At 33.8% G+C, this 14,107-nt stretch overlaps 1 long non-coding RNA gene across 2 annotated transcripts in view; it reads left to right on the top strand.

Moving 5' to 3' along the window:
- The first annotated feature begins 3,260 nt into the window (after window positions 1-3,260).
- Window positions 3,261-14,107, top strand: part of LOC124973946 (uncharacterized) — a 47,195-nt gene continuing 36,348 nt past the window's right edge. The window contains exons 1-2 of one of the 2 annotated variants that reach the window (XR_007106728.1): window positions 3,261-3,325; window positions 5,909-5,962. This is a non-coding gene — a long non-coding RNA (uncharacterized LOC124973946). The remainder of the gene's footprint in view (window positions 3,326-5,908; window positions 5,963-14,107) is intronic. The other variant, XR_007106727.1, reaches the window with a different exon arrangement.

A 14,107-nucleotide genomic window follows, 5' to 3' on the forward strand; every position in this document is an offset into this window, starting at 1 on the left:
TGGTGGTGACTGTTAGTTAGATGTAAAGGGGGCAGTTTTGGTTCGTCGATAACTCCCAGAAAAGATGCTCCGCAGATACAGGTCTCACACATGGAACTTTTATTCAAGCGGACAAAATGTGTCCGCTCAGGGGAAAGGGGAAAGGGAAAGAGAGAAGATGGCGCACGGTTCCTTGTATTGGAATTTCACGGGCTGGGAGGAACCAATCATGGAGGAGAATTATTACAGACTGACTGATGGACCAATGACATATTGGAACGTAATGTGGGAGGCAGGAAGGTTACGGCGACGTAAGCCGGAAATTCCTGTAACGGGAAAGGCGGGCTTAACGGCAGATTGACAGGTGTGTTGGGAGGGGAAAAGGTGGCTTTATACCTAACAGTGACTCCTATGAAAGTATTAGGGAGATCAATAGAGTAGAGAAAAGGTATAGAGAGGAACAGAGCATAGGAGGAAGTGAGGTAGTACTGGGGAATGAAACCTAACAAATTATGCTGTCTTCACATGCGGGGACATCCAGAATTCCATCCAGTGCTTGTCAAAGATCCTCTGGAGGATGATTGCAAAGGCTCATCCTAAAGGGAATTGCCAGATGTTTTGCTCCAGAGCTTGGTGCTTTTTCTGCTGTGTTTTTCTGATAATACATTACTCATTTCAGTCTGAACGGATTACTTAAGGGGACAAGGGGAATACAACAAAAATCCCAGAAAATATTACCTACAATCTGAAAGATAAAGGGTCTTTAACGTTAACAAAGTCAAAAATAATTTTGCAACCATGCAATGAGTCCCTGAAAGCCTCTGGAGAAAATAGATATAGATCTGCCTTTGTCTCCAACAGGCTGATTAAATTCTAATGATGGTTTTGTTTATGTGTGGTGGTGAGGTAAAAGAATAAGGTTTCACAACATTCCTTCCTTCCTACAAAAAATAGGTCACCCTATAATAAACCTTGGTACACAATGCCCTGTTCTGGAAAAAGGAGTTACATGAGACAAGGTAATCTATTCAGTAAAAAAAAACTTGGCCATGAGAACCACTGAGACTGCTGCCCTCCTGTAGTCCTTAACTCAGCAATTTAGATATTAACCAGATGGACCTAGTAGAGATGGTCACATGAGATTACTTGTCTATCGCTTTAACCACGAGAATAATAAGAATAGTCTTAGGTCACATACAGTTTAAATATTAAGGAAATAAACATTGTATTAGCTCATTGACTTAGTTAGATATTCTTTAAACAATTGTGATTAGGTAAGGATAATCTGTAAGGTTACTGTTTTCTCATAATCTTTGGTTCTTTGTTAAGAACAAATTCTGCCTATGCTTTGGAAACCTTTAATTTCATTAACCACAAGACTGCCATTATAGCCTGAAGAAAAATGTATATAAACCCAGTCTTCCTCAGAATAAAGTGGGAGTGATTGCACCAGAACTAGAGTCTGTGTCTTTCATTCTCCATTTATGGCCGATGCTGTCTCCCCATGCCCCGTTTACCGGTGTGGAACCCATGAACTCCTGCTAGGTCTGGACCCCGGCATTCACATATGAATTTGAGATGAATCTCGCTTATATTTACATAACAAAATTCTTGATAAAAATTTTATTCAGTGTTCTCAACAGAAACATTTCAATTGAAATTAGTAACTGTCTATTAGAGCTCTTGAATTAATGAAAAAAATGATTACAATGTGTTAGCAATTTAAAATGCTTCCTGTTGTGCATAGAGTAAAGCATATCTTATGCATAATCCCATATAATCATCTCTTTGCTGGCAAGGTCACTCTTGAATAATCAAGAATGTTTATATTGACCTGTGTAATTTAAAGTCAAATGTTTCTATAAAGTATTTCCATGTATTCAAATTCTAAGACTCAGAATATAGAATGTTATCATACATAGTACATAGAGTATAGTGCAATATTGATGGTATTTCAGGTTTTTCTTTGGATCACTTTTAAAAAAATAAATGAAAATGAAAGATGTCATTAAAATAAAAGCAAATGCACTAAAAACATAAAAATGAAGAATATATGTAAAACTATGTATATAGTAACTACTTACAGCAGTTTTGATCTTCATTACAACTCTTCTTGAATATCATGGAATATGTGTTAGCTACCTTGATAAGTACAATTTATGTACTGCTATTGTACCTCGATAAATGCATTTTGTGTATTGCTATTTTTATTTTCAACCCTAAAGAGTACTCTAATGTATAAATATTTAGATCAATTTTTATTATATACCTGCAGCGTGTGGAATGGAAGATTAAGTGTTCATGAAGTGACATTCAGGTTTAAGGCTAGAAGATAAATAGAAGATAATTGAATCCTTATACCCCAAAAATTGCCAGGATGAAAATACAAGAGAACTATAAAGGAAGATGTAATTGCTTGAAGAACAAGGGAACAAAAGTCACACCATAAGCAGATCTCCAGGGCTTAGTATTTCTAGTTTGTAAATTAAATTTTGCATCTATTTCTGTGTTTCTAATCCTTTTCATTCTTCCATATGATTATTGTCTATGGACATAAACATCAGGATGAAGACATAAATCAAGCAGACCAGTCCAAGTGCTCTCAAATCACTATTTTTTATATAATTAGTAAAATATTTAGATATCTTTTTAATATGGACATGTTGGTTGATAGTAAGAGTGATGCTGCATATATATAGTGTTCTCCCTAATGTGTAAACAGTATTAGCTCCTAAGTTTTATGTATTTGATCCTTACAATTCCTTTGCATAGGTAGGGTAAAGTTTTAAATCATAAGTTGAGATCAACAGAGAAAAAGGATTTTAAAAATTAAATGGAGAGTTTTGGCATCATGTAAAATAAGAACACCTTTAAATGTTTCCAGATGAAAACTAGAGTCGAAAATAATGCAAATTGATGTGCAAAATCATTCCAAAAAAGAGATTCTTAAATATTTATTTTCTCCACCTTCCCCACTACACATAAAAATATGCAATATGCAGTTTTCTCCAACTGTAAGAGTGAAACTGAGAGTAATTGAGGTATCAAAATATTCTTTATAGCAAGGGGCAAACTGCTGTTCATTTCAGTTTGTAGCAAAAATTATCATGGCAATTTGTAGCCTGAGGTCTACATATAGTTTCTTCTCTTTTTAGGGTAGAATTATCCCCAAGGAAGGGAGATGAGTCATCTTCAAGGCACTGCACTCCTGACACTGTGCTGCCACACACAGACTGTGCCACTTCCAACCTCCTGGACCACTTCCTCATGGAAGATGTATCTCAAAATATGCAGCATCATTTCATCCTGAAATTAAACCACCTTGCTTTGTCTCAGAAACCAAGAGGTTAGTTTGCTTTTCCTCTTTCAGAGAACCTTCTTTCAGCAAAAAATTTTATTTCATAAGAACAAATTGTATACAAAGACAAAGATCCAAAGTTCCAAAGAGAAGAAGTACTTTTTTCTTTCAAATTTTTTAGTAAGTGCTTTTTTATAAAGTGTTCAGTTTCTGTAGAATGTTTTATAAATAACAAAAGGCTTGACTTCTTTATAACCAGAAGTAGTTAGCAATACAGTAGCAGTAATTTTCCTTTTTGCTTCAACTCCTATCTTTTTTTATATCTTGTTTACAGCAGGTCAAAGGCATAGGTAATGTTGTAGGTGCTTAAGTGCTGACCAGGTTCTCTCATAGGCTCTACTGTGTATTCCCTCACATGTTCATATTGGATAAAGGTGATCAGCTCTGTGTGTCAAAAGACAGTGATTGCCTGCCTGGATACTGATGCTGATTAGTATATAAGGACTAACAAAATTTGTACAGATGTCTCTTCTTGGCCCTTTAATCTGATATAAATTGTGTGATATTATTCTCTCTTACTTGCCCTCTAATATATAGTTTCTAGTGTATTAACACTGATGTTCAATGTAAGGTCATCATAATTTCTCATACCCCATGCTCAAATTTTAATTTTTGAGGGCAAAATTATGGTAATATAAGAAAAAAAGCAGAAGCATGAGTGTTAAAGTTGAATTTCTACATCTGTCTTTGTCAGTGTGAATCAACAGTGGTATCCTGGGAAGAATGGCACTGCCTTTGCAAATGAGTAAACTTGGGCCTAAGCATTAAAGAAGGAGAATGTATAAAACTTCAGAGGTGACTGAGGACACTTCTTTTACATATATCAATAACTGACATCATCTGAATTACAAGAAAAATTTAGAAATTCTTGATGGGTGTGCAAAATAATTCTTGTAGCATTATTGGAAATGTAGCTCATACTCTACTTAAATTCACTGCTTAGTGATCTCACTTTACGGTAAATTTTTTTTATGTACACATCCAATAGGAGAAAACTGTCAATTTATTGAAACTGCTTTTCATTAAGGTTTTTCATGATTTTAAGTATTAGTATAAAAAAGCTTCCTTTAGATAAAACCTTCCATAATACATACATAATTTTGATAGTCATAGCTTAGTTTCACAACAAATCATCATTTTTTTCTTAAACAACTGCAATATTGGTGGCAATTTACTACAGTATTTACCCTATTGATACAGTATTCACCCTATTGATACAGTCTTTTAATTTTATTGGAAAACAGGTTGTAACTGCCCCCTCTGCTCTATCTCCAACCACACTGTTTTGGAAAATTAAATAAAAACCATGGACTTTTTCTCATTAAATTCTTTTTTGTAGAACCACAGATCCCATTATGTAAAAAATTATTGAGATTTAGCATTCTTTTTCTTCTCTAATTTCCTCCCGTCTTTTCTCTCTCCACCACATCCAAGATGAATTTTATATTTGTCAGGATAAGCTTCCACTTTACAGATGAATTCTGGTTTCCTTTTACAAAATTTTATTAGTGCATTACAATCACAAATAAAAATTGGGTCTATTTTGACATAATTATAGAAGTACAGAATATTATTTTTTCCAATTCAATCCCTGGATTGCCCCTATTAAATTTCCTCCTCATTTTCTTGTTGGTTTTTCTCTATTCTGTTGGCCTTTCTTATATTTATTGATACATGGCATTTATTATTTTATTATTTTATCATTTATTTATTTTTTTGTTCATTTACTTATTGTTTTTTTGGCTATGGCAGTAAAATCCACTTTGATATAATTATACAAGCATGGAATATATCCTACTTTAATTAGGTCCCCACTTTGTGGTTGTAACTAAGCAGTTCACTGTGGTGTGTGTGTGTGTGTGCGTGTGTTTTTGTGTGTGTTATATATAACACACATATATATATATATTACATATATACATTTTATATATATATAAAATGTATATATGTACCTTTGGATATATACCAAAGAGTGGGATAACAGGTTCAGATGGTGGATCCATTCTTCGTTTTTGAGGATCTCCATACTCATTTTCAGGGCAGTTTCACCAATTGGGAGTCCCACCAACAATGTGTGAGTGAAACTTTTCTCCCTCATTGTCACAAATTTTTTTGTTACCTGTATTCTTGAAAATTGTCATTGTAAGTGATGTGGTGTGAAGTCTTAGTGTAGCTTTAACTTGCATTATTCTGATTGCTTGTGATGTTGAAAATTTTTTAATATATTTGTTTCTCATTTGTATTTCCTCTTTTGTAAAGTGTCTCTACAATTCCTTTGCCCATTTACTGATTGTGTCTTTTTTTTTTGGCATTAAGCTTTTACAATAATTGTTTATCCTGGAAATTTACACCCTATCTCAGGAGAAGGTAGCAAAGACTTTTTACCCAATCTTTAGGTTTTCTCTTCATTATGTTGATTGTTTCTTTGCCATGAAGAAGTTTTTATTTAGATGCTATAACATATATTGTCTTTGATTTAAATTTTTTGGCATTAGGTGTCTTATTAAGGAGTAATTTTGTACCAATATGTTAAATTGTTCATCTAAATATTCTTTTTTCTTGTGTGTGCAGGGTTGCTGATCCAAGACTGCATCCTTGATCGTCATTGTGTTGATTTCGTGAAGAGTGAGTGTTGAGGTTAACTTTCAAAATATTGCATATTGATTTCCAGTTTCCCCAGCACAATTTGTTGAAGAGGCTATCTTTTCCCCAATGTATGTTTTGGTGCTTTTGTCTAGTATGAGATGTCTGCATTTATGTGGGTTTGTCTCTGTGCCTTCTGTTCTATACATTAATTATTTTGCCTGTTTTTAGGCCAATACATGCTATTTTTGTTACTGTAGTTCTAATTGTGCAATTTCAAGTCTGGTATCATGATGTCTTTTGCTTCATTTTTCTTGCTAAGAATCACTTTAGCTATACTAGGCCTCTTAGATTTCTAATTGAATGTTATGACTACTTTCTTCTATTTACATGAAGAATGTCTTTGGAATTTTGGTAGAAATTTTACTATGTCTGTATAGTTCTTTTGGTACTATGGTCATTTTGGTAACTTTAATTCTGCCTATCCAATAACATGGGTTTCTTCCATCTTCTAAGGCTTTCCTAAATTTAATTACAGTTTTGTTCTTTTAAATATAGAGATTTTTCTCTTCTTTCCTTAGATTGATTCCCAAGTGTTCTATTTATGTTTATTTGGGGGGTTATTGTGAGTGGGTTGGCTTTCTTAATTTGCCTTTCAGTTGAGTTTTCTTGGAGTATATGAGTGCAATTATTATGAATGTTAATTTTGAATCCTGCTAATTTTCTGATTTCATTTATGAATTCTAAAAGATTTCTTGTGGATTTTTGGGATCTTCTAAATAGAGGATCATGTTTTTAGCAAACAGGGATAGTTTTAACTCTTCTTTTCCTAACTATATTATTTTAATTTCTTTCTTTGCCTAATTGTTTTTGCTAGATATTCTAGGACTATGTTTAAAAGAGGTGGTAAAAATGAGCATGTCATTTTTGTTCCTCTATTTTGAGGGAATGATTTTAGTTTTTCTCTCTTTAGAATGATGTTGACCTTGGTTTTGGTGTAATAGGATTTATAATGTTGAGTTATGTTCCCTCTATCCCTACTTAATCTAGTATTTTGATCATGAGTGGATTATGTATTTTGCCAAATGCTTTTTAGCATCTATTGAGATAATCAAGTCATTCTTGTCTTTAAGCCTATTAATATGATGGATTATATTTGATAATTTCAGTATGTTGAGAGAACATTGCAGCCCTGGGTTGAACTCCTCTTGATCATGGTGCATAATATTTTAATATATTTTTATGTTATTTGCTAGTATTTTATTGATATTGATATTTTATCTATGTTCATCATGAATATTGGTGTAAAGCTTTCTTTCCTGAATTTGTGTTTGTCTGATTTTTATATCAGGATGATATTAGTTACATGGAATGTGTTTGGAAGCATTTCTTCCTATTCTATTTTGTAGAATAATTTGAGGAGGATTTGTATTAGTTCTTAAAAATCTAGTGGTATTCATTTGAAAATATCTCAGGTCCTGAGATTTCCTAAGTTGGTAGTCCTTTGATGGCATCTTCAATATCATTATTTGAAATTGATCTGTTCACATTTTCTATGTTATTCTGGCTCAACTGGTGTAGGTCATATATTATTAGCAATGTGTCGATGTCTTCAAGTTTTCTGTTTCATTGGAATATAAATTTAAATAATACCTTTTGATTTTCCTCTGTAAGTCAATAGTTTCTGCAGTGATAATTCCATTTTCATGACATACTTTAATAAATTTTTTTTTCTCTATCACTTGGTTAGCTTGAATAAAGTCTTATCAATTTTGTTTTGACAGAGTCAATTTTTTATTCATTGATTCTAAAATATTTTTTAAATCTCAATTTCATTGATTTTGGTTCTAATTTTAATTATTCCCTGTTTTCTGCTGAATTCCATGATGATTTTTTTTCATTTATTATGACCAGACCAAAATATGTAATATTAGTTTACTTATTTGTTGTCTTTCTGTTTTTTTATGTCTGAGTTCAATGTTATAATCCTTTTTCTTAAAAACATCTTCATAGTGTCCCAAGAATATGGTGTTTTATCATTATTCTCTTTTACCTCTATGTTATATTTATATCACTGTAACATTTTCTGCTCTCCATTCTCCATACAGGAGTGAGTTTTTCATTCTCCAGGTGTTTAAGTTAGTTTTAATTATTCTAGCCTTGATACCTAATTTCATACCATTTTGATCAGGTAGAATGCAAGGTATTATCTAATTTTTGAATTTGCTAAGTTTCTCTGTATCCTAAAATATGGTGTATTTAAGAAAATTTTAGATGTGGTGCTGAGAAGAAATTGCAATCAGTCATTGATGAATACATACATATATGTATACACACTCAGTCATACATGTACATTAGCTAATAATGTCTGTTTCTTTGTACTATCATTCCTTCCCACATATCCTTTGCCTACTTTCACTTCCCTCTACCTAAAATATAGTAACTCTATTCTTTCCTATACCACCACCCTAATTGTGAATTAGCTTCTACATATCGGAGAAAACATTTGGCTTTTGGTTTTGTGGGTTTGGCTTATTTCAATAGTATGATATTCTCTAATTCCATCCTTTTACCAGGAAGTGCCAGAATTTCATTCTTTTTAAAACTGGGTAGTATATATATATACACACCACTTATCCTTTATCCGCTCATCCGGTGAAGGATATCTAGGTTGATTCCATAGTTTAGCTATTTTAAATTGAGCTGCTATAAACATTGATGTGACTGTGTCCCTGTAGTATGTTGACATTAAGTCCTTTGGGTATAAACCAAGAACTGGGATAACTGAGTCAAATGGTGGTTCCATTCCAAGTTTTCTGAGGCATCACCATACTGATTTCTATAATGGTTGCATGATTTTGGTTTCCACCAGCAATATATGAGTGCATCTTTTCCCCCACATCCTCTCCAACTTTTACTATTGCTTGTATTCTTGATAATTGACATTCTTTTTGGTTCAAGATTAACACTTATAGTAGTTTGGATTTGTATTTCTCTAATTGCTAGAGATGTTGAACTTTTCACCTACGTATGTTGATCAGTTCTATATCTTCTTTCCTGAAGTGGCTGTTCAGTTACTTAGCTCATTTATTGATTGAGTTGTTTTTTGGTCTTAAGTTTTTATAGTTATTTCTATATCCTAGAGATTAATGCTTCATCTGAGGTGCATGAGTCAAGATTTTTGCCCAGAAGTTAGGTTCTCCCTTCACATTGTTGATTGTTTCTTTGTTAAAAAGAAGCATTTTAGTTTGAGTCTATCCCATTTATTGATTCTTGCTTTAACTTCTAGCACTTGAGGGGTCTTCTTCAGGAAATCAGGTCCTAGGCCAGCTCGGTGGATATTTGGTCTATTTTTTCTTCTAAGAGTCGCAGGGTCTCTAATCTGTTGCTTAAATTTTTGATCCATAGTGAGTTGAGTTTTGTGCAGGGTGAGAGATAAGGGTTGAATTTTATTTTGTTGCATGTGGCTTTCCACTTTTCCCAGCACAATTTATTGAAGAAGCTGTGTTCTTTCCAGTGAATGTTTTTGGTACATTTTTCTAGTATATGTTACCTGTATTTATGCTAATTTCTCTCTGTGATTTCCATTTTGTATCATTGGTCTACATGTGTGTTTTGGTGCCCACACCATGCTGTTTTTATTACAACAGCCTCAAAGTATAGTTTGAGGTCTGATATTGTGATGCCTCACCTTCACTTTTCATGCTAAGAATTGCTTTGGTTATTCTGGGTTTCTTATTTTTTCAAGTGAATTTTATGATTTTTTTTTTGGTACGATGAAGAATGTCATTGGAATTTAAATAGGAGTTGCATTAAATGTGTGTAAGGCTTTTGGTCATATCACCATTTTGACAATATTAATTCTGTCTATCCAGGAGCATGGGGAAGTCTTTCAATTTTCTAAGGTTTTCTTCAACTTATTTCTTTAGTATTCTGAACATTTCATTGTAGAGGTTTCACCTCTATTGTTAGATTGATTCCCAAATATTTTTAAGGAGTTTGTAAATGGGGTAGTGTACTTTATCTCTGCTTCAATGGATTTATTACTGATGTAAAGAAATGCATTTTACTTATGGGTATTGATTTTATACCTGCTATTTTGTTGAATTCATTTACTACTTCTAGAAGATAATGCTGGATGTTTTTGGATCTTCCCATTGTAGAATTATATCATTGGCAAAGTGTCATACTTTGAATCCATTTGTATATTCCTTTAATTTCTTCCATCTGTGTAGTTGCTCTGACTAGTTTCAAGGACAATATTGAATGAAACTAGTGAAAGAAGGCATCCTTGTCTTTCTCTAGTTTTTAAAGAAAATGCTTTCAATTTTTTTAAATTTAGAATCATGTTGTTCTTTGGTTTAGCAATATGATTTTTAAGATTTTGAGGTATTCTCCCTTTTATCCCTAGTTTTTCCAGTGTTTTGAACATAAAAGGGCACTATATTTTGTACTGTACTTCATCAAATGATTTTTTTGCATTTATTAAAATGATCCTATGATGCCAGAGTTTTTTTTGAGAATTTTTGCATCTATGTTCATCAGAGAAATTGGTCTGAAATTTGCTTTCCTTGATGTGCCTTTGTCTGGTTTTGGAACCAAGGTGATATTGGTCTCATAGAAAGAGTTTAGAAGAGTTCCTTTCTTTTATATTTCATGGAAATATTGAGGACTACTGTTATTTCTTCTTTGAAGGCCCTGTAGAACTCAGCTGAGAATCTGTCTGGATTTGGGCTTTTCTTTTCTTTTTTTTTTTCTTTCCAGAGAAGTCTCTATTTTATTAGCATAGTGAACAAACAAAGCATTAATATCTAAAAGGAACTGGCATTTTGGAGGAATGGGCTTTTCTTAATTGGTAGATTTTAATGGTTTTTCCTGTTTAATTACTTGAAAATTTTCCATTCATATAATGTTTGACCTCCTGATTCATTTAGGTGGGTCTTATATCTCTGTAAATTTGTCAATTCCTTCAATATTTTTGTTTTATTGGAGTATAAATATTTATAATATTTTCTATTCATCTTCTGTATTTCAGTAGTGTCTGTTGTGACATTTTCTTTTTCACTGTATATTTTTAGTTTGTGTTTTATCTTCTTCTCTTTGTTAGTGTGTCTATAGGTTTATAATATTTAATTTTTTTCAAAAAAACAACTTTATGGTTTTTCAATTTTTTTCAATTTTTGTTTGTTGAAATTTCATTGATTTCAGCTCTTATTTTAATTATTTATTCTCTTCTCATTTTTGATGCTGGTGCACTTTTCTTTTTCTGGAGTTTTGAGTTGAAATGTTAGGTCATTTATTTGTTGACTTTTTTATTCTTTTAATAAATGAGCTCAATGCAATGAACGTTTTTCTTAGTACTTTCTTCATAGTGTCCCAGACATTTTGGTATGTTGCTTTGGTATTCTCATATAACTCTAAGCATTTTTTCCATTTCATCCTTGATTTCTTCTACTATGCATTCATCATTCAACAGTGTATTATTCAATATTCATTGGTTAGAGTAACTTACATTTTTTATCTTTGATTTCTAATTTGAGTCCATTATGATCTCATAGAATGCAAAATATTATCTCCATTTTTTTATATTTCCTAAGAATTGCTTTGTGGCATAAGGTATTATCTATTTTAGAGAAGAATTTATGTGCTGCCAAGAAAAAAGTGTATTCACTTTTTGTTAGATGAAATATTCTATATATGTAGATTTGTCTAAATTATTGATTATATTATTTAATTCTACAATTTTGTTATTTAGCTTTTCTTTAGAACATCTGTCCAGTAGTGAGAGAGGTGTGTTACAGTCACCCAATATAATAATGTTGTCGTCTATTTGGTTTTTGAAATTGAGAAGAAATTTTGATATACATACATGCTCCATTGTTTAGAGCACAAATATTTACAATCACTGGGTCTTTCTGATGTTTAATTCTCTTCAGTGAATGCAATAACCTTCTGTGTCCCTTCTGATTAACTCTGGATTAAAGTACACTATCTCATATGAGGATGGAGATATCCGCTGGCTTATGTAATCCATGTGAGTGTCATATGAATGATAGGTTTTTCTTCCCCTTTTCTTTCACCTTCAGTCTGTGGATGTCTTCATCAATTCAGTGAGTCCCTTGTAGACAGCATATTGTTGGGACTTGTTTTATAATTCAATCTTCAAATCTATATCCATTGATTTATGTGTTTAACCCACTGATATTCTAGTTTATTACTAAATTTTGACTTGTTTTTTTGGGTCATGTTGGTTTATTTCTGGATTTTAATTTGATTTAGTTTTTTCCCTTTTTTAGATGAACATCTTACACTTTTTAATACACTAATATTTATACAAAAGTTTATAAGCAACTTATAAACTATAATGTTTATAAGCAACTGTTTCAACAGTTACATAAATGGGATTAGGGCTGTTATCCCTGCTCCCCATTTTCTACATATGGAAGAAAATAGTAAGTGCCATCCAACCTGGATTTCACCTTTAGAATTTGAAGACTACATGCAGCTCAGCACAAGTCTGAGTTTCTACAAAGCTAAAGTGAGAATCCATTGTATTTCATGTCAAAGTGACCCAAAGAAAGTCATCCATTTCTGTCTGAGTTTCATTGCTGTTGAGGAAGAAGCTCTCCAGGGTTTCAAAACATGAACACATGGTCTGTGTTTCTGTACTGTTAAGCTTACCATTACTCTCCAGAGCAGATTGGTTTTTAGCAAGGGAAGTAACCTCAGTTTGTGTCTCCATGTCTGATGAATCGATGTTCATGGGAAAGTTGAAGTCCTTCAGGATGCCACTGAGGGGTAGATGAGGGCTACTATCTAAAAAGAAGTTTAAGTCTATCTAACATCTGAAGACCAAAGAAAGTGAGAACTTCCCCTATACACATAGGACTTGACAGATGCATGTGAAAGTAAGAAGTCAGTTTGGGTCTCTATGTCCAGTGATTCCAAGACTGGTTCACTGCAAACAGAATGGCAACTATTAAGAATACAAGCAACTCTAAATGTTGGCAAGAATGTGGGGGAAAAGGTCCACTCATACATTGCTGGTGAGATTGTAAAATCTTTCAGAAAATTATGGAAAGTAGTATGGAGATTCTTCAGAAAATTTGGAATGGAATCACAATTTGACATAATTTTCCCAGTACTTGGTTTATACCCAAAAGACTTAAAATCAACATACTATAGGGATGCAGTAGTATCAATGTTTACAGAAGCTAAATTCACAATAACTAAACTATGAAACCAACTTAGATGCCCCTCAACAGATGAATGGATAAAGAAAATGTGATATATATATCACAATTTAACAACTGTCTTTGCCAGTAACCAAAAGTTTCTCACCCCTGTCTCTTAATGTCCACAAGACTTCCTGGCACAGACAGGCCCTGGCTGACCCAGTAAATATCTCACCAATATGGGCCTCAGAGGTTCTGATTTTGGTCATATTGCAATCTCAAGATCACGATGCCACTTGAATATGGAAAGACACCACTAGGGTTGAGTAATTCTGAGAGAGAGTAAGTAGATGGCAGCAACCTGCATTTCCAGGAGGAATACTCCAGTTGTAGCCAGAGCTGTAGGCACCCTGACATTGAATCTCTAGTTCCTGGATGGTGTCCCCAAACAGGGGCAACTGCAACCCTATATAGCTGTGGCACCAAAATAGTTTGGCACCCCAGAAAAACCCCAGGTTCTAGCCAGAGTCTCAAAATGGAGGTGACCATGTAAAACCAACCCTAATGTCTCCCTGGTAGTGGATGTCTGAGCAAATGTGGAAGTGATAGCAGCAGGAGATGGCAGCAACAGGCAGGGGTTCAGCAGCAGCTATAGATGTCAGTGGTGATAGCAGCAGGTGGGGGCACTGAGATAGCAGTGGCAGTGTGGTTAGCTGTAGCTGCAGTTGCAACAGCACCAGAGTACAGGCCTTCAGATGGCCTCTAGTGACTTTGATGGCAGTGCTGTCAGTGGTAGCAGCAGTGGTGTCAGTAGTGAACATGGCAACCTGGGATCTCAGAGAGCCTGGAGGGCAGTAGATGTCTGGATGATCACAACTAGGACAGTGACAACAACAGCAATAATACCTGTGGCAGTGGAATCAAGGGAAGGTCTTGACGGGGTCCAGCCCTAGCAGGAGTCCATGGGTTCCACACTGGTAAACGGGGCTCAGGGAGACAGCATCGGCGAAGG

The sequence above is a fragment of the Sciurus carolinensis genome, unplaced genomic scaffold, assembly GCF_902686445.1.
Source record: "Sciurus carolinensis unplaced genomic scaffold, mSciCar1.2, whole genome shotgun sequence".
NCBI classification, from domain to species: domain Eukaryota; kingdom Metazoa; phylum Chordata; class Mammalia; order Rodentia; family Sciuridae; genus Sciurus; species Sciurus carolinensis.